Source organism: Vipera ursinii, assembly GCF_947247035.1.
Source record: "Vipera ursinii genome assembly, chromosome: 6".
NCBI lineage: Eukaryota > Metazoa > Chordata > Lepidosauria > Squamata > Viperidae > Vipera > Vipera ursinii.
This window is the reverse complement of record NC_139515.1, coordinates 10,403,092-10,429,040: the sequence shown is the minus strand read 5'-3', so window position 1 is coordinate 10,429,040 and position 25,949 is coordinate 10,403,092. Positions and strand designations below refer to the sequence as shown.

At 40.5% G+C, this 25,949-nt stretch overlaps 1 protein-coding gene across 2 annotated transcripts in view; it reads right to left on the bottom strand.

The window, feature by feature from the left end:
- The window catches only part of SEMA3D (semaphorin 3D), a 135,107-nt gene that overhangs the window by 95,969 nt on the left and 13,189 nt on the right, over positions 1–25,949 (bottom strand). The window lies entirely within an intron of this gene.

Sequence of the window (25,949 nt, the reverse complement as noted above, 5' to 3'; positions counted from 1 at the left end):
TGTGTGTGTGTGTGTGTGTGTGTGTGTGTGTGTGTGTATCCTCTGAAGAAGTAGATCTTCTTCAGAGGATATAAAATTTGGCAAATACTAAATTAAGAATCAAATCTTTAAATTTTGGGAAAGATTTTTGCCTCCTTGAATTGTTGCAGTTATTTTTTTTTGGGGGGGTGGGGGTGGGTGGGATTAATTTCTGTGAAAAAGCTGCATCTGTTGAGGTATATCTAAGCAAGAAACATGTCACGTTTCAGAAGAACAGATACACAGGCTAGGGAATTGTGAAAAATGGAAAACAGCTTAAGGAGTTTTGATTATTTTCTGCTCAATTAGCATGGAAGTCGGAGAAAGTGAGATATGAGAGGGACTGATGATGGATATAGAGAGGCTGAAGGACCCGAACAGCTGGTATTTTCCAAGCAAGCTCCCAATGTGACATCCTGCAGGCTTCATCAGAAATTCTTTTTTTTTTTTTTCAGATTCATGCTTCTTGGAAGGAGAACTCATAAAGAGCTTTGAACCCTGGAACAGTCTTTCTCTCTAGATATTATTTAGCAACGTTCATGAACCCAAAAGGATTGAACAGGATGGGTTTGTCCACCTAGAAACCTCCCTACTCTCTCTCTCTCTCTCTCTGATTTCCAAAAGTTGGCATCTATGCCTCCCAGGACGACAGTTTTACACACAATCTGGGATTCTCATAAAATAAGATCTCAGATCTTCAGAAGAGCATTCACTTTCAGATACATTAAAGTACCTTTTCAGACCTTCTGCATGAGCCCATCAGCACCTCCGCCATCTTCAACCCACTGTCAATTACTCACACACTCAGACAAACACTCAAAGAGGATTTTTTTGGTGTGTGTGTGTGTGTGTGTGTGTGAAGAGTTATTCTACTTGACTACTAGTGACACACCGCACAGCAGGAGATTTCAGTATTTCCCCACAAGACTTTGTGAGAATTCAGGTGGCCATACCCAAATTTCAGAAGTTTTCAGGAATCTCACATGACAGTTCAGGACTTCTCATCTATGAGAAAAACCTGAAATGACACTTATTGGCACAGAGAGAGGAAAAACTGAACCAAAAGAATAGATTCTATTGAATCCACATAGCACACACTGAATCTGGCTACAAAATGAATTTCTCCTCCCTGTCAGCGACTTGGGTTTGCTGGAGAGATGTGTATTTTCTGTATATTTCCTTTTGTCTATTTATTCCAAAACATCGCTCGGATGGAACACAACACAAAGGGTCCCTTTATACCTACAGCAGCCGGACAGCCAGCCAAGGCCGGCTGATATGTTCGATTCATTCATTCAGGCCTGTTTGTTCTCAGGACAGGCAAAGATCAAATTTTATACCGTGTTATCCCTCCAGAAGCGGAAATGAGCTCTTAAGCAGGTACCATATTTTCTTCTTACTGGCAGGGAATAATCAAATTATATTAATATTCTATGGTCTCCTCTCCAATTACATTTTTAAAAGTGTGTGTGTGTGTGTGTGTGTGTGTGTAGATATATCACAAGGTGATACCATGTGTGTCCCAACACACTTGGCCAATAAAGAATTCTCTTCTCTTCTCTTCTCTTCTCTTCTCTTCTCTTCTCTTCTCTTCTCTTCTCTTCTCTTCTCTTCTCTTCTCTTCTCCTTTTCCTGTTCCTACTCTACTCTTCTATTCTGTTTCTATTCTATTCTATTCTATTCTATTCTATTCTATTCTATTCTATTCTATTCTATTCTATTCTATTCTATTCTATTCTATTATTATTTTCAACATCTATTCTATTCTATATTACTCTATTCTATTATTTCCAACATCTATTCTATTCTATTCTTTCCAACGTATATTCTATTCTATTCTATATTATTCTATTCTATTCTTTCCAACGTCTATTCTATTCTATTCTATTCTATTCTATTCTATTCTATTCTATTCTATTCTATTCTATTCTATTCTATTCTATTCTATTCTATTCTATTCTATTCTATTCTATTCTCATATCTATGGACATGGTTGTGGCCACATTTTTGTAACAGCACCACATTTCATTAGATTTCAGTATTCTCCCATAAGACGTTGTGAGAGGCAGCTAACCCCAAATTTCATAAGATTTCAGAAATCTCACATGACTAGTTCTCACCCATGCTTACCGAAATCTGGTGAGATTTGACAATATTCAATGTTTTTGTGTATTAAAAAAAATGGCTTATTGGCATTTTTGTACTATGTTGCATAAGAGCTCACTGTTTTTTCAAGGAATCTGTCTTACGAAATGCCCTTTCCCTCCATAACCATGACTGCAATCAACAACCATGGTTCTTTTGAACAAAATTCAACACTATCTAGGAATAGTGGAAAATGGAACTCCAATACATCTGGATGGTACTTGGTTGGGGGGGAAAAATCAGATTCTCTCACAGGCCAGTTCACTTTGAAAAGCTTTAAGGTGTGTTAACTTCATCTCCCAGAATTCCCCAGCCACATGCTTAACATTTAACACTTTTTTTTCTTAATTTCTCTCTCCTTTTCATATCTGTTTTTCTCCGAGATTCGTAGAGATGCTATTAAAGCCTGCATGGATACATTTCCCTCCAAGAAGTCCTTTCTTTGTTACTGGTCTCCAACCATGTTGCAAGCAGCCTTGTAGAAGAACATCTTCTCTTTTAAAAAGGGATTGGACAACCATTTGTCTGAAATGGTATAGGCCAGGGCTTCTTGCCTAAGCAGAGGGTTGGACTAGAAGACCTCCAAGGCCCCTCCCAACTCTTGTCATTCCATTATCACTTTTTGAAAATCCACTTTAAGATACATGCAGGAAGGAGATATCGTCACTTCATTGATTGCACAATGGAAAAAGGGATAACAATCTAAGAAACAAAATACCTAAAATAAAGATGGTTTAGGTGTTCTTCTGAAAACTTTTTCAGTTGATTAAGTTGATAGACCTGGTTCCCACTCAGAAAAACACTGTGAGTATCATGTCCCCCTGTCATTATATCCTTACCAAGTCAGGTGATTTACCTATATTGCCAAAAAGTGTTTTCTATTTTTCCTTATAATTTATCACCAAAGGCTGAAAACCTAAGCCACCGGGCACAGTCAGACTACTTTCAAAGTTCAGCCAGGACTCTGACTCAACAAGGGCCCGGCTGCCCTTCCCCGGAGGGCCTCATTAGGATGGAATTCATGATTTTCCAGGCGTGGCTCTTGAGCCTCTGCTCAAAAAAACCTGGACCCTTTTAAAGCGGAGACCTCCACCCCAAATATTTGACGAACTCCTGGAATTCTCATTAAGGTAAACTTTGCAATTCAAATTTTCCGAGTTTGGAATGTTTGCCCTGCTCTCCCCCTCCCCTTCCTCAATTTGCAAATATCTGGAATTTGAGCATTTAATGGCATCAACCGTTTGTCTTGACAACTCTCTGAAAAAGGAAGCCCTGCGCTTATTTAACAGTGGCCAGATGCCCTGCATTTACTTGGCCATTAAGGCCCCTCTGCCTTAATAGGTCTGTTTTGGATCGCAGATTTACAGTAAACTGGCCCTGCACATTCTCTGGGACTTACATTTACTTGAATTGAAGAGGGATTCCTTTCCAATACAATTTCCAACGATAAAATAAGTCATTTTCTTTAAAGAAATGGTTACTTGACACAATTTCAGGAAGAAGAAAAAAACATACCTAGTGTTAATTGGTTGTTATTTATTTAAGGCTACGGTTGAAATAATTATCAATCTCTCACTAGTTCTACCATTCCATTAAATAAAGGTTCATAACAACAACAACAACAACAATGATGATGATGATGATGATGATGGGAGGGACCTTGGAGATCACAACCTACTACTTGATAAGATAGAAAAATGTGGGTTAGATAGCATCACCACCAGATGGATTTGTAGCTGGCTGACAGGCCGTACTCAGCATGTGGTCCTGAATGGAACTGCATCTACATGGAAGGAAGTGTGTAGTGGGGTGCCCCAGAGCTCTGTTCTGAACCCAGTGCTCTTTAACATCTATATCAATGATTTGGATGAGGGGATAGATAAGAAACTCATCAAATTTGCAGATGACACCAAGCTGGCAGGAATAGCCAATACTCCAGAAGATAGGCTTAAGATACAGGAGGATCTGGACAGACTCGAACACTGGGGACTATCTAACAAAATGAAATTCAATGGTGAAAAAAGTAAGGTTCTACATTTAGGCAGGAAAAACCAAATGCACAGGTATAGTATAGGTGGTACCTTGCTCAATAGTATTAATTGTGAAAGAGATCTCGGAGTCCTAGAGGACAATCACTTAAATATAAGCCAGCAATGTGCTGCAGCTGCCAAAAAAGCCAACACACTGCTAGGCTGCATTAACAGAGGGATAGAATCAAGATCACGTGAAGTACTAATACCACTTTACAATGCCTTGGTAAGTCCACACCTGGAACACTGCATCCAGTTTTGGTCACCACGATGTAAAAAAGATGTCGAGACTCTAGAAAGAGTACAGAGAAGAGCAACAAAGATGATTGGGGGACTGGAGACTTCCTCATCTTGAAATGCCGAAGAGCTGTGAGTCACTCACCTAGTCAACAATCAACTGCTACTCCAGCAAAAAAAAATAATCATTTTTTTTAAAAAAGACAAAAAGGACCAGGTAGTGCAGGGGTCTTCAAACTTGGCCCTTTTGTGACTTGTGGACTTCAACTCCCAGAATTCCTCAGCCAGCCATGCTGGCTGAGGAATTCTGGCAGTTGAAGTCCACAAGTCACAAAAGGGCCAAGTTTGAAGACCCCTGAGGTAGTGGATGTGGATGTGTCTGGAAACAGCCAAATAAAAGAGAAAGGACTAGAGAAAATCGCAAAATACAAAGACCAGCAAGTAGAAGTAGAACAACTCTGGCAAAAGAAAGCAAAGATAGGACCAATAGTAATAGATTTTTGGAACTGTCCAAAAACAACTGGAGCACCAATTCAGCACCATCGGCTTTGACAAAATCACTTGCAGTTCAGTCAATTGCAAAAGGCAGCTTTTATTTGGTACAGGTTTAACAACAGCAATCCTAACCCTAATCCTAACTCTTGGGAAGGACTCAACAGGTGGCCAAAATGCCAGACCCAGTCTAAACATCTGTGCAACCCACCATAGTAGTAATAATAACAACTGGCCAGTTCCCATTCCTATTAGAGTTGTGTTAACACATGCAATCTTTCTACCCTTTGTCTCTCATAACTTTTGCGGCAGTGTTTGGTCTGCTCCATAAGCAACATTTAATTATTTTCTACTCTGCTTTTTAAAAACAATGAATAAATCTAGGTTATTAACTTTTTACTGACATATTTTTATGTTCAAATCAGAAATAAATTGAATGTTATTCTAGCTTCATGTTAGTTCCCTCTCCCCCTTGCACTTCAATTTATTATACAGTACATGTACATGGAAAAGAAAACATATAATCTCAAAGTCCTAAATCTAGATCTGGAAAAAGGGTGCCCAAAAGGAATCATGTCAAAATTGCACACTGAAGTCAAAGAATGTCATTTTTAAAATGCTGCTACCTTCCAAAGAAATGAACTGAATGTTTTGTTAGTATAAATAATATATAACTAAACCACCATAAAATATCACCGCAGAATTTCTATCCAAGCAAAACTTTTGTATAAAGTTGACAGCAAATTAAATACTTCGGAAACTTCAATGTAATGCAAACCAAACAATCTGTAGAAGCAAGTAAATCTGCCGAGTACATTTCCTTCATAGGTTAGTGCCTCCTTCTATGTAAGTCAGTCTTAATGCACTTTGATTTCCAAATATTCATATAAAATAGTGGAAAGGAACAAAAATTGGAAGCTGGTATACTTTATTCACGAATAAGTTACATTATGTCAAATGGAAAATTGTTTATTTCAAAGTTTGCAAACTGTGACATGTTATATAAATCAACATTCACCACAGTTGCAAAATCCAAACATGACAAGTTTGGAAAATAGGGAAACTACCCAAACAGAGGTTTTCAAACTTTTTCCTCTTCAAGGAACTCCTTCTACTGCACAATGTTGATGATAAACTGCTACCGGCCTGCCCGACAATTTTTAAATTTATTAAAACTTCCGCAGAGTGCCCTAATCTAGTAGATTTTAGCCACCGATGAGTAAAATAATGAACCATTCCATTTTGTGAGGAGTGGCAGGGAAATTGTTCTACTCTCTTACATGCTGAAGCCAGCTAGACTTCAACATTGCTCACGCAATTATTCAGCATTGAGATATTGTATTTTCTCAAAATCACTTAGACTAGAAGCTACAGGAGGCAAGACTATGGAAAAGTGACAGCACCAGAAGTTGATTTTGTTCCTTGGTGTCTTGATATAGAAATGCTTACAAGAACTGATTGATTACAAAAGCTAGTGGCACTTTTTTTTCCTTCTTGACATCTGGCCCCCAGATTCAGGAGTTGGGGAAAGTGTCCTGCAATCTTCCATAAATGGCTTATTCAGTCATGTTTTTACATGATTTGAGAGTGCTCTAAAATACATCTGTGTTCATGGGGAACATTTCCTAACTTAATTGGTAGATTGATCATTGGAGTAGAGTAGATTTTCTTGGGTTTTGTTAGGGATGGACCCTCTTTAAAATTTCATTTTGAAGAAACCAGCTTCATTGCTCTAAGCCTAAATTGGGTTTTAGCAATCTAGAGGTAAAATGACAAATTATTTCCATGTTATACTTGCCCTTTCAGTAATCAAAATTAACTTCAAAGATATTCTATTTATTTTTCTGCAGGGTTCTCATGTTCCATTTATTATATTCTGTGGTAAGCACTAATGGTCACATTCAGCTTCCTTATGACTGTTATTATTTGTGGTGATTGGTTCAATAGCAGTGCAACATAATCATTTCACAAAGCGGATAGAAAGTTCAGATCTTATTTGGCAATTTTTCTTATTAACTCTGGCTTGGCTACTATCTTATAAACAAAATACTGCAATTCTGGAAATGAGACAGCAATTGGAACGGTTGAGGAAAGTTTCTGATTATGGTTTCAATAATCTGGATGTTTTTGTGCAGGGGGAAAAAAGATAAATTAGCTTATTAAAGAGGTATGTACACATTTTTTTAAATGGTAGAATCCTCTTTCTCTTGACTTTTAGAATACTAGAATTAATACAGCCTTAAACTGGTGTCTTCCCAGTTTGGACTTCATTTCCCAGAATTCCCAGTTAGCAACACATCCTTTCTGGTAGATACTACTTAGGAAAGCTAATATAGCTGGCAAAAATGACACCTAAGGAGAGGTGATGAATAATTAACCTCTAATAATAGTGGTCCGCATTTCTTTTGGCAAAATAGCGTTCCAACAGAAGAAAATATCTGTAACTCAGGGTTGAATTGAGGGGTCGTTGGTACTCTCTGAACTTGGTTGTTTTTTGCAGGCTTTTCATGATCCAAGCAGGTAACACAGGGGTCTTCAAACTTGGCCCTTTTATGATGTGTGGACTTCAAATCCCAGAATTCCTCAGCCAGGCACGCTGGCTGAGGAATTCTGGGAGTTGAAGTCCACACATCATAAAAGAGCCAAGGTTGCCTACCCCTGGCCTAGGCCTAGGCCACTTTATGACTTGTGGACTTCAACTCCTAGAGTTCCTGAGCCAGCCATGCTGAGAGAAAAGGGAGAGGTTTCCAAGCTGAGCCATGCTGGCTGAGGAATTCTGAGAGTTGAAGTCCACACATCATAAAAGGGCCAAGTTTGAAGATCCCTGAGGTAACATCATCAGTGCTAGAAAGGAGTGAGGTTAAAAAGAGAGCCAAGCCTGCTCCTTTCTAGCACTCATGGTGTTACCTAGTTGGGCTGTGAAATGCAAGACAACAACAAAGCTCAGAGAGCACCAGAGACCATTGGATGGCCAAGCACATTTCCTCTGTCAAAATCTTAAAAATAAATAGCCTATTCACAGCCACTTTGTAGAAAAGCTGATTGCTTCACAATCTGTAGGTATGCATATGAATCTCTATAGCAGTGATGGCGAACCTTTTAGAGACCGCGTGCCCCAAAACTGCCCCCCCACCATGCCCGCTTTGTCCCCACACACCACCCCTGCCCTGCCGCCTGCCCCGCCCGCCCGCAGAGCCGCCCACTGCCTCCACGGCCCGCCACAGATCACCCAGTTGGCCCAGCAGCACCATGGCAGCCACGCTCTCCGCCCGCATCCTGCAGCATCAACTGGGCATGACAGGGCATGAGGGAAGAGTCTTGTCCCTGTTGCCTGGCTGCCATGTCCTTGGTGCGCTGCTCCGTGCGGGCCATGCTCGGAGGGGACTTTCCTCCGGGGGGGCTGCTAGTGAGGAGGGGGCCGTGTGGGGAGGCAGGACTGGGACGATGGCACGTGTGCCCACAGAGAGGGCTTTGAGTGCCCCCTCTGGCATGCGTACCATAGGTTCACCACCACTGCTCTATTGGCTGGAAATAATTCCTCTTATTTCAAGGCTTGGGAAAATTACTCTGACTTTGGAAGGTGGTTTTTTTGGAATTTTTGCAGGTGTTTCATACCTCATGATGCTGGGAACATATTCAAATCTGGAATGTACCAGTACACTTTGTTCCTTAGTATTGTGCATGAGATGCATTAACAAAGAATATTATTTTTCCTCGGAACAAATATAAATGAAATACGGTACAGTCTCTCTCTCTCTCAGCCAAATATGGAGGCCTATCGGTAATCCCATTCCATGTTTTTGCCTGGGATTTTAATAAGGGAAGGAGATTGACAAATATCCACATGCTGTCCATCTTGATTGACGGCCTCTTCACGAAAGATCACAGTACAGGTATCCTCATTTAGCAGCTGCTTTGTTTAGCGACCGCTTGCAGTTACCGTGGTGATGAAAACCTAATTTGGAGATCAACCTAATTTGGCAGAAGTGCAGAGCAAAATAAAGCTGCAGTAAGATCATAAGCACAGTCGTAGCTTCACTTGGTGACTGCTTGGCTTAATGAGCAAGTGGCCGGTCCCAATTATGGTCACTAAGCGAGGAGTGCCTGTCATCCCTCTTCTGTCACGCTCAGCTTGGAGAAACGTGTTAGGCTGAGGCATTGCAAAAAGTATTTAAAAACTGTGAAGAAAGAACAACAGCAACAACGTTGGAAGAGAAATATAATATGAAACTGTTTTCTTTCCACAACATTTTTCATTCATGCTATTAACGAACACCCAGCAAGTAAGCATCAATATCTCTGAAAGTATCAGGGACAAATTTATGAGGCTATCTGTGGTTTTTTTCTGGAAGCTCGGCCAAATTCCTCCAATGATATCTTTTTTTTTCCCCGTCCTGCCTTGGCCAGGCTGTAGGGAAACCAATCTGTGTCTTCCAGGCTTCTGCAGTGAGCAAAACAGAATCCTCCTCTTTGGGGGAAACATTTCCCCTTATCTTCCAACTCTCCTTCGGTGGAAGTGGCTGTTATCTGAAATGTCCTTGGGGAGGAGCTTGTCCCTGGCAAACTCTGTGAGGATGGTAAATGCCTTTCGCCTCAAGGAAACTCCACGGGAAGACACCAAACCGCTTTGGCAAGCCTCACAGAAAACAAATGCCAGCCACATGGGAGGGAGGGAGAGAGAGAGAGAAAGAGAGAGGGGAGGGAGAAAGAGAGAGGGGAGGGAGAAAGAGAGAGGGGAGGGAGGGAGAGGGAGGGAGAGAGAGAGGGAGAGAAAGACAGAGAGAGAGAGAAAGGGGGAGAGAGAGGGAGAGAGAGAGAAAGAGAGGGAGAGAGAGAGAGGGAGAGAGAGAAAGAGGGGGAGAGAAAGAGGGGGGAGAGAGGGAGAGAGAAAAAGAAAGATGGAGAGAGAAAGGGGGGAAGAGAAAGGGTGGGAGAGAGAGAGAGGGGAGGGAAAAAGAGCGAGAGAGAGGGAGAGAGAAATTGGGGGAGAGAGAGAAAGAGAGAGAGGAGGGAGAGAGAGGGAGAGAGAGAGAGAAAGAGAAAGAGAGAGAAAGAGGGGGGGAAAGAGAGGGAACAAAAAAGAGAAAAAGAGAGACAGAGAAAGAGAGAGGGAGAGAGGGAGAGAGAGAGAAAGAGAAAGAGAGAGAGGAGTCAGGCTTTCAGTCAGCTTTGAAAATGTCACCAATGCCTTCGTAAGCCTTTTGCCTGTCGGTTTTAAACAGACCGGACCAACTTTGCTTTTAAAAATACTTTTTGCTTGTACAGTAGTAAGCCTTCCACAACACAGCCTTTCTTTCAAGGGCCTTTTGAGGGGGAAAAAACCCGAATTATTGATAGCCCAGCACTGAAGATTTAAACATCTCCAAGTAAAAATCCCAAAGAACTTAGAAATGAATGCAATGAATTTTTATTTTAATGTATGCCAATTAGTTTACATTCAAAGTGACAATAATGGACAGCCATTTGTCTCAAATGGTATAGAGCAGGGGTGTCAAACTGCCGGCCCGCAGGCCGGAGCATCACGGAGAAACCGTGCCCATCCCATTTTTGGCAAAGGGAAAAAGTTCCGATACGTCGTGCGACATCACGTGACATCGCGAGTTTGACATGCCTGGTATAGAGTCTCCTGCTTGAGCAGCGGGCTGAACTAGAAGACCTCCAAGGTCCCTATTCCTATTCCTATTCCTATTCCTATTCCTTTCTCTTCTCTTCTCTTCTCTTCTCTTCTCTTCTCTTCTCTTCTCTTCTCTTCTCTTCTCTTCTCTTCTCTTCTCTTCTCTTCTCTTCTACTCTATTCTCTTCTAAAAGGATCTGCTTCCAAGAATAGATATGTGGCATTTCACTTCCCACTTTTCATAACTCAGATCAAAAAGCTACATTGAACAAAGTGTATTTAAATTGATTTCAATCGCACTCTCCAGATTTTTGGGTCACACGTTCAATTCCATCTCACCAAGTGAGACAACAGAATCCTGAAATAGATTCGTGCGGCTGGCATGCTTGCAGATTTGTTAGAGGTGAAACAAAATCAAATAGTCCCAAGTAGAATAAAAAACAACATGGGAAATAAAGTAGGCTTCCTCTCAACTGGGACAGTCTTGTTTCCTTTGTGTGTGTGTGTGTGTGCATTTTACAGATGGAATATTTGAAAATGCAGCTCTTCACCTGCAGTGAATCAGGAAAGAATGAGCTCCAATAGAAGAGAATATCTGTAGCTCAGCATTTTATTCCTCTCTTTTGTACTTCTCTTCAGCCTGATTGAAACTTAAGAAAACATTTGTCTGAGCTGACAACAAGGGGAAAAAAGAGAATCAGGAGAGACTTGAAATGTAAGACATCCCTATTGCTTTATCTGTCTACCATAGTACCACTTTTTCTCTGTTATATAAATTAAAGGTATAAATATGCAAGGAAGCATAGCATAGATAAATCCCAATAGAATTGGGAAGCCATTTATGGCAGTAGATCATATATTACCAAAATACAATGGAAACAACCGTCTCATGTCAAGCCAAAGGCCTAGTAGCAGAGTAGGAAGTGTCTGAATAATCCTCATGATTATTGTTCCCCCCACCCCACCCCAAAATGGAATTGGCTGCTTCTGGACAGTCAGTTGTCTGAGACGGTATAGGTTCTCCTGCCTGAACGTGGGGCTGGACTAGAAGACCTCCAAGGTCCCTTCCAACTCTATTCTATTCTATTCATCCCAAAATGATGTAGCTGGAATAACTAGATTAACCGGTAGACCAATTTTCAAGAATTTAGCTGTCTTTTAAGTGCAATTAAGCCAGCGGCCATTTTAATTTTCTGAAGATGCTTTCAACAACAGATAAATTGTAGGCCAATAGCTTTTGGAAACTAATCAAGGAGAGAACCAACATAGAACTATGGAGAGACATTTCCTGACAGTGAGAACAATTAACCAGTAAAATGGCTTGCCTCCAGAGATTGGACAGCCTTTTCTCTGAATTGGTTTTTAGGGTTTTCTGCTTGAACAGAGGGATGAACTAGATAGAAGACCTCCAAGGTCCCTTGCAGCTCTGTTATTCTGTTATACCATTTTGTTTTGTTCTTGTTGACTTCCTAAACTTGCCTATAGCCTGTCATCTATGTACCAGCCTGGTCCAATCTCCTTACCTTTTTATGACCACTAAAATTGGATTAGGTGTCAAAAAAGGGGAGAAATAATGATAACTTTAATATTGGCAGAACTCTATAAAATTGAAGCCAAACCAATTAGGGGAAAAAGTGGGAAAGATATCACACACAATCACATGGACCCCCTTCAGAAAGCATCCAAAGGATTTCCAAAAATCTCCACTTTTGTTTCATTGTGTAGAAAGGTCACACCAAGGCTAAAAACCCCTGGTAGACCATCATTCCAACAAATGAGATCTTGTCACCTCAGGGTGTGGTGACATTTCTTTAAACACAACTCAGCTGACAGGTGACACCCACGCCATTCAGCCGACCTTTAATCTCCACCCCGGTCTACATCAGAGGTCTTCCAACTTGGCCCTTTTGGGACTTGTGGACTTCAACTCCCAGAATTCCTTAGCCAGGCGTGCCTGGCTGAGGAATTCTGGCAGTTGAAGTCCACGAGTCCTAAAAGGGCCAAGATTGGAGACCCCTGGTCCACATCAACCGAGGCAGCAACTGCTCTCTTCGGTTCAAGATGGAGCCCATCATTAGAAGTTATTTGGACAAAGATGACAACTTGATTGTGGGCTGCTGTGTTGGGTCTAGCAAATGAGACAGAAAAGTGGCACTGACTTCAATGGCAACAGATCAGGCCTCACTCAGGCCGATCCATATCTGGCTTCAGATGTGATAAACTGATTATTTTGGTAACCTTTCACTTATAGGTTCTCATTTATCATGCCTTTAAACTTTAAAAGTTTTTAAAAAGGGGGCCTCAAGGAATTTTGGCCGGTGCAGGGAAGCACTGCTCCTGTCCAACATTTATTTATGATGGCATCAGGAGGACTAAAGTTATGTCTCTCGCTCTCCTGCACTCTGGAAAAATCTTCATCCTCACTTCCCATTGCCTGTTCAGGAAATCCCTCTGCACAGAAGGTCAGAAACACATGTTTTCTTCCCCTTTCCTTCCCTATAACATTTCAAAATACTCGTCCATGTAAACTTCCCTCTGCTAGAAACTTCATTCTGTCAAAAGAGTGAATGAATTCTAAGTGGAATTAAATCTGGAATGATCACTTATTGACTAATGGTCAATGTAGGAAATGTTCGGTCTGCAGGAACATCTCCCAAGTTTCCTTTGAAATCTTGTGATTTTTTTAAAAAATGGTTTTTTTATCCCAATGATAGCCATTTTCACGGCTATCGTGGCTGCATACAAATTGACCTCAAACTGGCTTTATTCTGTTCCAGTCCAGGAACAATTACATTCTTTATCACTTGCTATGTGAAATCTTCATATCCTATCAAATTCAGTATAATTTATAAACCATCTACGCATACCCTTTCCCTTTCCTTTCCTTTCTGTTCCTCTCCTCTCTTCTCCTCTCCTCCCTTCTCCTCTCTTCTCCTCCCCTCCCCTCCCTTTCCTCTCCTCTCCTTACTCTCCTCTCCTCCCCTCTCCCCTCTTCTCCTCTCCCTTTCCTCTCCTCCCCTCCCCTCCCCTCCTTTTCTCTCCTCTCCTCCCCTTTCTTCTCCCCTCCCCTCCTCTTCTCTTCTCCTCTCCGTTTCCTCTCGTCCCCTCCCCTCCCCTCCCCTCTCCTCCTTTTCTCTCCTCGTCTCCCTTTTTCCTCTCCTCCCCTCCCCTCTCCCCTCCCCTCCTCTCTTCTCCTCTCTTCCTCTTCCTCTCCCTTTCCTCTCCTCCCCTCTCTCCTCTCCTCCCCTCCCTTTCTCTCCTCTCCTCCCCTCTCTTCCCCTCTCCTCCCCTCTTCTTCTCTCCTCCCCTCCCTTTCCTCTCCTCTCCTCCCCTCCCCTCTCTCTTCCCCTCCCCTCCCCTCTTTCCTCCCCTCCCCTCCCCTCCCTCAAATACCACAATCATCCAACATGCTTAAAGATGCAAATAGCTAGTTATCCAAATAACTGACCTAATCACAGTTAATCCTCTCCCCCCCCCCCAATTCTGGCAAAATATAAAATAAATGTCCATGATAACATTACTTGCTTGGATGGGGATTCTGTAATGCTCAACTCTAAAAACAGCCTGTTAAAGACAAACCCCTTCTCAGATTTAGTGCTGGAAAATATGTCCAACAAAATGGAATGGAAAATTTATCAGCACTGCGAAGACCACCAAATATGAAAAAGGTAAAGGAAATAAACAGACCACCAACAACAACAGACTTTCCACCAGAAAGTCTGCAATAATAACTTCTCTTCCCTAGAAAGTAAAATATAGTTTAACATAAGGAAAGTCTGAGTTATATAACCAAACCAACTGCCGTATATTATTCACATTGGGAAAAAGGGAGCTAACAATTACACAATTTACCCAGTAAGTGAAAAGCTATACTGAACCATATTGGTGATTAATGCTGTTCAGTGCAGCTCCAAGTTTATTTCAGTCAAACACTGAACAAACAAATCTACAGGAGAAAACAGTGAATTCTTTAAAAGAAAAAGAGGCAGACTGCATATAAAGCACAAGCTTTTAAAAAAGACACCAGAGAATGCTCTTATTGCTATTATCACCAGTATAAACAACCATTAATGCTACGTTTTACGGTATACAGATGACAACAATCCAACTGCATAGCTAGCTAACATCTGGCCGGCCTGCTTGGAAATGAAGCCAGCCCCACGAGTTGCGTGGGGCTGGCTTCCAGATCTCTGAATACAAGATTGCAGCTTAAATTACTTTCTCAGATTCCACCTGCCTGGAAAATCTGTAAAAGAAAACAACATCAGCAACAAAGACCGTAATTTTTTATTTTTTTACCTCAGATTTGGATGTCTGGGAAGACCCTTTGCTGTTCTTAAGCACCAATCTTGGACCACTTCCAAAACAAACTCTGATAAAATCCTAGTCGTCCTATGAAAACAGAAGCTTTCTCTCGCGAATTATAAACCATCCCAGAATACTTCCTCCTCTTCGGCACACAGATTCCTTTCCCTGCCTCCTCACTCTCGCTGCAAAATATGCTAAGAATGACATTGGCTTCAACCTCTCACTTACAAGAGCTGGTGGGAAGACAGAATCGCAAACTACAGCTCAGAGCCTTGCTTAAAATCAGAACATACTTCCAAGCTCTCCTCTACCATCTGTCTGCTAGCAGAAGCTCATAGTCCAAGAGCCTGTATATATGTTAAGTATTTGTTAAGTATTTTAGAATACCTTGCCAGGCCCAAATACGGGCCAAACCTTATTGCCTGTATCAGCCTAACCTAAGGCCATCCACAAGCTGTAGTCACAACTGTGACAACTCATTATTTGTTAGCAATCCAAAAAATTTACATATATATATATATATATATATATATATATATATATATATATATATATATAATTCAAAAGACTTGATAAATACTTAACAACACACACACACACACATACATACATACATACATACATACATATATATATATATATATATATATATACACATGCTTCTCCCAGAAGAAGGAAGCTGAAGCCACCAGCCTGAGGATGACGGATGGGATTCCGTCGAAACGTTGCTCCTACACCTTCAATTCTACGCGGGAAAAAAATATATATTCCGGGATTGATAGTCAAAGACAGGGAAAGCCACATCCCTTCCTGACTGGCTGTTCTTTCTCTTTCAACAAACACAGAAGCAGATGGGCAAGATTCTTTGGTTTCCTTTTTAACTGGGAAATCAATCTGAGTTAAATTGTGCTCTTTATTATTATCCCACATGCATTTTGGGAAAGGCAAATATAAATTAAGGAACACTGACAACATATTATTTATTGGAAGCAACAAGTGTTCATTGAAAACTTTATTTATTATTAGCTGGCTGTTAGGTAAAGGGTTGACCCAACTGTTCTTTACTTGGTGCTCTCCAGAGGTGTTGGATTGCAAATCCCATCATTTGTAACCAGCATCTGGGAATCCTGAGATTTGTAGTCCAGCATATCCTCCAGGCACCAGTTTTAGGATCAGAGGGGTCTTTAGTAACAGTACATACTATATGCTGCTTGGCTATCATCAACATTGGTGCTGTTATTATACCTTGAAGTTCTGTTTGTATAAACACTCAAGGAGCTTTGCAATAGTTTTAAAAATGCCAAGTAGAAAATGGCACTTAACAATAAATTGCACTTAAAATTAAAATAAAAGCCAATAGTATCAACATTACTGAACAATACTATGACTACTTTCTGCCTTCTTCTAAATACTGGTCCTCCTCTAACAAAATAATTCTTCACTGTATTATATTTCACCAAATGTAGTCTTGGAATATTTTCCAAGTGTTGGACATGCTGTCTTCTTCTCATACACACCTGTAATTCTATGCACGTTTACCTGGGAATAACTCAAACTGAATTTAATAGCAATTATCTCTGAGGATATTGGAAAATAATTGCTTTGCAAGTAATCCAAGTGGACTTCCACATACAGATACATCTTGCTTAATAGGAAACATCTTTGTCCAAGTATTCAATATATATTCTCAATACTTTAATTATTCCCATGCATACATTTGGTTTAAGATCCACTAATATACCGAGTTTCATGGCAACTGCTCTTTGCATCTTCTTTCTATTTCAGTGAAAAATGTGCATCTATTTAAGTGCACTTCTCAGAAAGGGATTTCCACCCCAATCCAGCTAACTGAAGCCTTGCTAACTTGGCCTAGCTACTCCCAAGGAAACTATCTAGGTAATGCCCGAACATCTGGACAATGCAAAGAGGAATTAAGATTTCCCCAGACCGACTTCTATTAGGCTGAGTTCATAGTAAAAATGCATGCAATTTGGCTGATAGCCTTAATATAAAACAAATCTCCCCTTGTAACGCATTAAATGGCATGAATATTTGCCAATAAAATCATTTCTCCACTCAGCATTCCTTCTGTCATGTCAAATGCAACGTATGCATTTAACTTAAAGAGTAACAGTAACACCTGTCTAAAAAGAGTCATTGGGGCGGATAGCAGCTTGTCACAATCTGCTTCAGGAATAACAACCACCACCACCATCACCATCATCATCACCATCATCATCATCTTGGAAGGGACCTTGGAGGTCTTCTAGTCCAACCCCCTGCTCAGGCAGGAACCACTATTCATTTCAGACAAATGGCTGTCCAGTCTGTTCTTAAAAATTTCCAGTGTTGGAGCATTCAATTTGATGAGTTCCCCATCTATCCCCTTATCCAATTCATTGAAGTTTCACAAAGATCACAGAGATAGCGGTGGGATTTGTGGGATGGATGAAAGAACCATTTGGTTTTCAATCATCTTACAGCCAGCCAATCCAATTGGCCATGGACAATTATCATTTTCAAAACATTTGGGCCATCTTCAGTGTTCACCTCTGTCTTTACAGAAATGAGCAAGCTCAAGGTATAAAACCCAACATTGGGTTGTAGACCACAAGGATAAGTTTGTGGAAAACAGAAGCTTCATTCAAGGCATGAGTTGGCAAGCTTTTCAATGGCAGACATTGCTATATGATGGCTCCAACTCTAGAAAGATTTTCTTAAAACCTTTTGATCAGCTTTTCATACAATAGTGTTATCAGATCCCAATATTTGAATCCTGCAAGAATTGGGCTACAGTTGAAACAACTACTTCAAGTGCTCAGATGCTGTCTCCTGAAACAGTGGAGACTGAGACAATAGCCAAGCTTTTACCAAGCCTTTATCCATCTCTATTCTTCTGTCACTTTAGTCTCTCATACCCATTTCAAGACCTCAACCATCCTTTAACCTTCACCAAACTCAAGTTTGCAAAACTTCCAATTGCTAAGAATTCCTTGGCCATTAGCAATTTAATAGCTTATCTTGATAGCCCTTTGGCCAACTGCTCCATTTTAAAATTACATCGTCTCATTTGATTCCAGGGCAGCCTAGAATATCTTGGCACCCAGTTTTCTGATAAGAATAATTCCTTGCAATTGAATGGCAGTATATGAAAAGGGCACTAACAAAACATGTGTATTTCCACAGCTGCAGACTTCACCTTGACGATAAAGAAGTCAGCTGGAACCACACGATGTTATTTTGTTCCACGTGTGAGATTTCTACATTAAGAATTGAAGATCCCATCTGTGTAAACGGAAACGCTCAATCCATGCAACAGATGGTATGCTAAGCATATGTGAAGAATGATTTTCACTGGATATTTTGAAAAGAGAGGGGGGCTGTTCCCACATCACATTTTAACATATACAATGGAATTGTGGAACTCTTTTGTTTATACCGTAATCTTCTGGACCTTCTTCCTCTTTTTCTTTCTTTTGTTCCCTTTTAATCTCTCTTGAAGGGACGTGGTGGCTCAGTGGGTTAGGACGCTGAGCTTGTCAATCAGAAGGTCGGCAGTTTGGCGGGTCGAATCCCGAGTGCCGCATAACAGAGTGAGCGCATGTTACTCGTCCCAGCTTCTGCCAACCTAGCAGTTCGAAAGCACGTAAAAATGCAAGTAGAAAAATAGGGACCACTACGGTGGGAAGGTAACAGCATTCCATGCACCTTTGGCGTCTAGTCATGCCGGCCACATGACCATGGAGATGTCCTCAGACAAACGCTGGCTCTTCGGCTTTGAAACGTAGATGAGCACCAGCCCCTAGAGTTAGAAACGACTAGCATGCATGTGCGGGGGAACCTTTACCTTTAATCTCTCTTGAAACTGCATGATACTTAATGTTGCAACATGGGTACTTTTGTCAAGAGGTTTAAACATAATGCGTAAAGTATGAGCAGTGGTGTCCCCAGTGGTTAGAATGCCATATTGCAGCCTAAGTCTGCATTCCCAACACCAGCAGTTCGATCCTGACCAGCTCAAGGGTTAACTCAGCCTTCCATCCTTTTGAGGTCGGTAAAATGAGGACCCAGATTGTTAGGGGCAAAATGCTGGCTCTGTAAGCTGCTTAGAGAGGGCTGTAAAGGACTATGAAGTGGTATATAAGTTTAAGTGCTAATGCTAAAAAAGGAAAGCATAAATCAAACCTGAAAGAGAGGAATTGTATCAACTGAGTTTTATTTCTGTGCAACCACCAGAAAAGCAGGTGTCAATTTCCTTCGTGTCAAAAAAATACTTAATGGCAAATTTAGGTTTATTGCTATGTAAACAATAGCCATTTTCAAACTCTTAAAAAAAATCTCCAAACCTGGAATTTTGAGAGCATGGCTTAAATAGATTAGCAAAGCATAAGACAAATGGCAAAGTTGTTTATAAGTGTGACCAACACAGGTAATAAGTCTACACAATCTTGGCACTTCCTAATAATACAGTAAAAACAGAGCTGGTCTTGAGACCAGCTGGAGCAAATCAATCACACAAGTATTTTTTGCACAATCCACATTTTGAGCAAACTGAATTGGGCTCCAGCGTGAATACAAGCAGCCAGCAAGATCCCTCCAAAAAACCTGTCACCATTGTATTGCTGTTGTTGGGTTAACATGCAGGAGATTTCCACTAACTTTATAAATGTCAAGCGACTCACAAAGTAATCCTTTCATTCCAGATTAATATAAAATAAGAGATATCCACAATAGTTCAAAGCTGATCACTCAAATCAAATAATAGCCAAGAGATTTCCACTATTTTTGTAAACTCCAAGAGACTCACACAGGGTAATATTTTTATACCAGAGGTATAAAGAAGAGGTATCCTTAGCAGTTAAAATCTGATCATTCCAATCAATACTAATTCGTGTACCCATAAAAATATGTGCCTGGTTTAGTGGCACCCATTGTTCCAACTGCAGAAATTATAGTCAAATAATGTCTCCCTTGTCAAAAAAAGGATTCCTTCTAAGAATATAAAAGTTTTAATGTATCAGAGGAGGCAATTCTAACATAACCTCTCTAACTGGCCAATCCTATGGATAACAAATTTTAGGGAGGAGAGGAAGGAAACTCACACACTCACCTAAAGACAAAACATCAGAATGGAGACACCAAACAAATCTGAAAAAGAGATTTTTGAAATAATAATAATAATAATAATAATAATAATAATAATAATAATAATAATAATAATAATAATAGTAATAAATAAGCAAAGATACAAAAATCCACTGACAATCCAAATTGCTAACTTTGCAATAACAAAGTTGAAACTGTTTCACATCTAATATGTGAGTGCAGCAAAATCGCGCAAACTGATTACAAAGCTAGACATGACCGAGTTGCTAAACTAATCCACTGGGCATTGTGTAAAATATACGACTTGCCTGTGTCCGAAAAGTCGTGGGAACTTAGGGTGGAAAAAGTTGTCGAGAATGAGAGGGTGAAGATCTTGTGGGACTTTTGAATACAGACAAATCGCCATTTGGAACACAACACGCCAGATATTGCAGTTGTAGAAAACCGAAGCGTACAGCTGATTGATATCGCTGTGCCAGGAGATGCCAGAGTCGAAGAAAAAGAACTGGAAAAAATTACAAAATACCGCGACCTGGCCATCGAAACTGTGCGATTATTGATGAAACGTGTTACAGTGATGCCCACTGTCATCGGGGCACTGGGAACTATGTCCAAAAACTTTGCAAAACACATCAAGAAACTGCAGCTTCCTGCAATAACTCCAGCAATGCTACAGAAAACGGCACTACTTTAACATCTTACATTTTAAGGAGGTACCTGGTTGATACCTAGGATGCTGGCAGCAACCCATGTTAACCATCAGTGCCAGTCAATTTGAATGTTCAGTTGACTGAGGTTCATGTTATAATAATAATAATAATAATCATAATCATAATCATAATCATAATATCATCATCTAAATATTGCTTAACTTAAGGAAGCTTCTTATTCCGTCCCATGGTCACCATATAATCTTCAATTCACCAGGTCACCAATCTATATCCTTCACTTGTCTACAATTAGTACAAAGAACCATTCCTTCATTCAAGCTAAAATATAAGAATTGTTCAGACAATATCTTCAACCGTCCATTCCCATATGGGAGAGAAAAGGACCAGCCCAACCCATGTGGCACTGGCGAAATAATCTTCCACACTTACTTACAGTGCAACTGAAACTCAAAAGTGACTAAGGTGGAACCCTTCACTTCAGAATTCTAAATTCTGGAAAAGTTCTACAGGTAGGAAGTCAGTGGAACAGTATTAAACAGAACAGTTCCTGCCTGATATGTCTGGTTCAGATGACAATGTTGGATGCAGCCTCTTGTTCATTGAGATGTACTCTACAGAATTCCACTTGGTTCCAAGTTCTTCAATGCCTACAGCAGGGGTCTTCAGACTTGGCCCTTCTATGACTTGTGGACTTCAACTCCCAGAATTCCTCAGCCAGGCACAAGTCATAAAAGGGCCAAGTTTGAAGACCCCTGGCCTACAGTACATGATCGTTAGAAGATCTAAATAAAATTTAATCAGTAACACTGTTGACCCTCAACTCATTTTTGTTTTGTTTTGTTTTAATCACCTTTGTCAGGGAAAGTTATGTAAGCCATGAATCAGTCTCTGGGTGTAGTTGGGGGCTGGAGGAAGATCAAGAAATTGATCTGGGAGATGCTCTCCCTTTGAAGTAGAAAGTACATAACTTAGAGGTCTGCATAAACCTCCCAACATCAATGGAGACACAAACGGTTTCCATGGTAAGCGTTGTGTTGTTCGTGCTCTGGCTGGTTCGTGAGCTAAGGTCATTCCTGAACAGAAATAGCCCAGCCATAATCATTCAAACGCTAATAAGCTCCAACTTGTACGACAATTATGTGCATATCAGTGTGTATATATTGCCGCCCACTTCACAGCAATGTTCCTGGATAGCATACAACTTTTAAATAATTAAAACAATCCAAACAATAAATGTCCAAGTTTGCCAACAGCAATTCCAGCTTATAGTAAACAACACCATCCGTCAGAGCTTGATTAACCTCCTGGCCCCAAAGCCTGGGGGAACAACCAAATCTTTAAGGCTTTGCAATTAGGACACTACTGTGTGCTTTCTTCTTTTTTGTGTTGCTAACAGAGGCAACTTATTAGAAACATATTGCCCATGAACTGCAGAAGCTTCCTTCTCCTCCAATCTGCTACTATGTTGAGTTGAGTTGAATGGTCAAATCTATGCTCGGGCACTTACAAAGACATTGGAAGCATGAAAGGGCAATAAGTCAACTTTCCATCAATTGTCACATGCATAAGAGGGGGAAGAATAGCATTTCATTTCTTTAAGGAACATTTTTGGTTGGTTGGTTGGTTTTATTTACATAATCTCAAGGTGGGGACATTGTTTTCATGGTGTTTTCGGTTCTGAAATGGTACAGTTAAGGCTGTTTTAAAAGATGCATATTTCTCAACAAATCACTAACAAAACCAAACACAACAGCACAAAACTCTCTATAGCCAAGGGCTATGCTGTGTCTTTAGCTAGTTCCCAAAATTGTAACACTCAGTGCTAGCCCAATTTAGCAAGGAACAAATTTTATATTTTATTTACTGGAAATTTCTCCTTTAGTATCACAAAGAGAGATTCTTTAGGAAATGCAACTCTCACAATCATTAGATCCCCTTATCCCTGGCTTGTAAGTGATGGTGAACATGCTGTTTGAGATAATTAAATGGTAAGTTTGCAGTTACTTTACACACCCTTCTAAGTAGCCGAAAAAAGCGTCTTCATGCTATAAAGGTGATTCCCTTTTGTCCTCCAAAAACTTACTTATGCTAAAAATATTGATTACTGGAAAGAAGAATGCTGCATGTAGGTGCTGTATAAAAAAGGAAGGAAGGAAGGAAGGAAGGAAGGAAGGAAGGAAGGAAGGAAGGAAGGAAGGAAGGAAGAGAGGAAGGAAAGAAGGAAAGGGAAGGAAGGAAGGAAGAAAAGAAGCAAAAAAGGAAGAAAGGGAGGAAGGAAGGAAGGAAGGAAGGAAGGAAGGAAGGAAGGAAGGAAGGAAGGAAGGAAGGAAAGGGAGGGAAGGAAGGAAAGAAGGAAAGAAAAGAAAGAAAGAGAGAAAGAAAAAACAAAAAAGAAAGAAAGAAAGAAAGAAAGAAAGAAAGAAAGAAAGAAAGAAAGAAGAAAGGAAGGAAGGAAGGAAGGAAGGAAGGAAGGAAGGAAGGAAGGAAGGAAGGAAAAGAGGAAGGAAAGAAGGAAAGGGAAGGAAGGAAGGAAGAAAAGAAGGAAAAAAGGAAGAAAGGGAGGAAGGAAGGAAGGAAGGAAGGAAGGAAGGAAGGAAGGAAGGAAGGAAGGAAGGAAAGGGAGGGAAGGAAGGAAAGAAGGAAAGAAAAGAAAGAAAGAGAGAAAGAAAAAACAAAAAAGAAAGAAAGAAAGAAAGAAAGAAAGAAAGAAAGAAAGAAAGAAAGAAAAAGGAAGGAAGGAAGGAAGGAAGGAAGGAAGGAAGGAAGGAAAGGGAGGGAAGGAAGGAAAGAAGGAAAGAAAAGAAAGAAAGAGAGAAAGAAAAAACAAAAAAGAAAGAAAGAAAGAAAGAAAGAAAGAAAGAAAGAAAGAAAGAAAAAGAAAGAAAGAAAGAGGAAGGAAGGAAGGAAGGAAGGAAGGAAGGAAGGAAGGAAGGAAGGAAGGAAGGAAGGAAGGAAGGAAAAGAGGAAGGAAAGAAGGGAAGGAAGGAAGGAAGAAAAGAAGGAAAAAAGGAAGAAAGGAAGGAAGGAAGGAAGGAAGGAAGGAAGGAAAGGGAGGGAAGGAAGGAAAGAAGGAAAGAAAAGAAAGAAAGAGAGAAAGAAAAAACAAAAAAGAAAGAAAGAAAGAAAGAAAGAAAGAAAGAAAGAAAGAAAGAGGAAGGAAGGAAGGAAGGAAGGAAGGAAGGAAGGAAGGAAGGAAGGAAGGAAGGAAGGAAGGAAGGAAAGGGAGGGAAGGAAGGAAAGAAGGAAAGAAAAGAAAGAAAGAGAGAAAGAAAAAACAAAAAAGAAAGAAAGAAAGAAAGAAAGAAAGAAAGAAAGAGAAAGAAAGAAAGAGGAAGGAAGGAAGGAAGGAAGGAAGGAAGGAAGGAAGGAAGGAAGGAAGGAAGGAAGGAAGGAAGGAAGGCAGGCTCTGCCCATAGACATGGCAACTCCATGTGGTAGGATAAGCAGATGAGGGAGTATAAAACCATATTGGGGAAATTAGGGGTTTCAGAAAATAGTTTGGGGATTACCGCTGTAACCAAGACAACATGTTTTCCATAAACATAGTTTGCAGAACATTATTTCCAATATCCCAGAATTTATAATTTATACGAGAAAGCAAGCAATCAGGCACACTGGTAGCAGGTTGGGCCAATTAGATTCCATTCCTTTTGAAGAATTAACCGACTTCTAGGGAGAACTTCAAGAGAGGACTCTCTACCAGGTCATCCATTTTTATTATGAAGTCTTCTTCACCGCCCATTCTTTCAATTGGGTCCTTACAGCTGTTATGCACATGGACCTCCCAGATATTGAGAAGGCCGGGGCATTTCACATAAATTTCCATCCTTTTTTTTTTTTTTTTGTCAACAGCAACATTAAAAAAGTAGTGTCCTTCATGGAATTCATCAGCCCCGAGCAGCAGTGTCTTGCCAATATTGGTAATGAGCAGAAACTAAGCAAGGGGAAAGAGTCAAGGTCGAATGTAAAAGGAAAATTGCAAAGACGGAGACATCTGAGGGAGGAACTGCTCTCCCACACTTGCGATAGAAGAATCATTTCAGAAAATGAGCTTTGAAGAGCATTGCTTCATTTAGAAAACCTTTTTCAACCCATATTCCTATTTCTGTTCCTTCAGGACATCTAGCATTGCCCAGTGATGAACCAAATAGCAAGTACATACTCCAAAAGTTAATAGTAATGCCCACAGTGGCACACCTCATATATTGTATGAAGTAGACTAAGTATTAAAGAACTTATGAATCCAGAGGTTGCATAGTCTCTGCAAGAACATGGAAGACCAGATCTTTCAAGAACAGATCCAATCCCCCTATAAGCAGCAAATTAATTTCCTTGCTCCTAGGGCACAGGTCTGCAACCCACGGCTGCGGAGCCGCATGCGGCTCTTTCAGCCGTCTCCTGCGGCTTCCAGTCCTCTGCCATGTGCAGTCCCCCCCCAAAAAAAGTGGAACTAAAAAAGTTCAACCAATCAATTCAAATATGCAGGGTATGTGCATATCTCGCCTTGGCTCCACTCTTTAGTCAAACCCTGTTCTGCGCATGCGCGCATGTATGCGCATGTGCACACATTTTTTTTGCGGCTCCCAGTTTTTCCTTTTGTGAGGGAACTGGTTCCGAGTGCCTCTTTCACTGTTTCAGGTTGCTGACCCCTGTCCTAGGGTAAACCCTTTCCAACCGGGTTACGTATGGAAGTTAGTAAATTATGCAGATTCTTCTGAATCCAAGACAATCCGTAATCTGACGTAACTTCAGACAGAGAGTGAAAGGAGTGAGGCCACTGTGGGTGGGCTGCAAAATGGGAACAAATAAGGATTTTACAAACAGGATTTTGCACAGCATAGAAACAGTAGCGCTGAATAAAGTGAAGTGTAACAGAAGCGTGGAAAAGATTTAAATGTTTCCAATGCCTGCAGGATAACGGATTGAGGGCTAGCCAGCCTGCATTTCTTAATCCCTCTTGGCCCCTAAAATCCTGGTTTATAAAGAATCTGCCTATTTCTATATTGCTTTCAGATGTGTTCACCCACAATTCCACCCAGATCTTCATAATCTACATTCTTAAATAGAGAGAGAACAGAGAGGGGAGGGGGGGCCATTGTGTATGAATCCACCACATAGGGAATTTTAAAACATTTTTTTCATTATTATTTTTTTCTCCTGAGCCAAAAGCTTGGTCAAAATATTTAGAAAATAAAAAAAAAGCACACAAATGTGCAATCTCTCACTAGGGGAAAAGAAATCCAAAATCTCAGAAAACATGGATCAAGTGTTCAAGATTTAATCCCTAAGGCTTCCTTTATCCCTACAACCTAAGGAAATTTAGAAAGG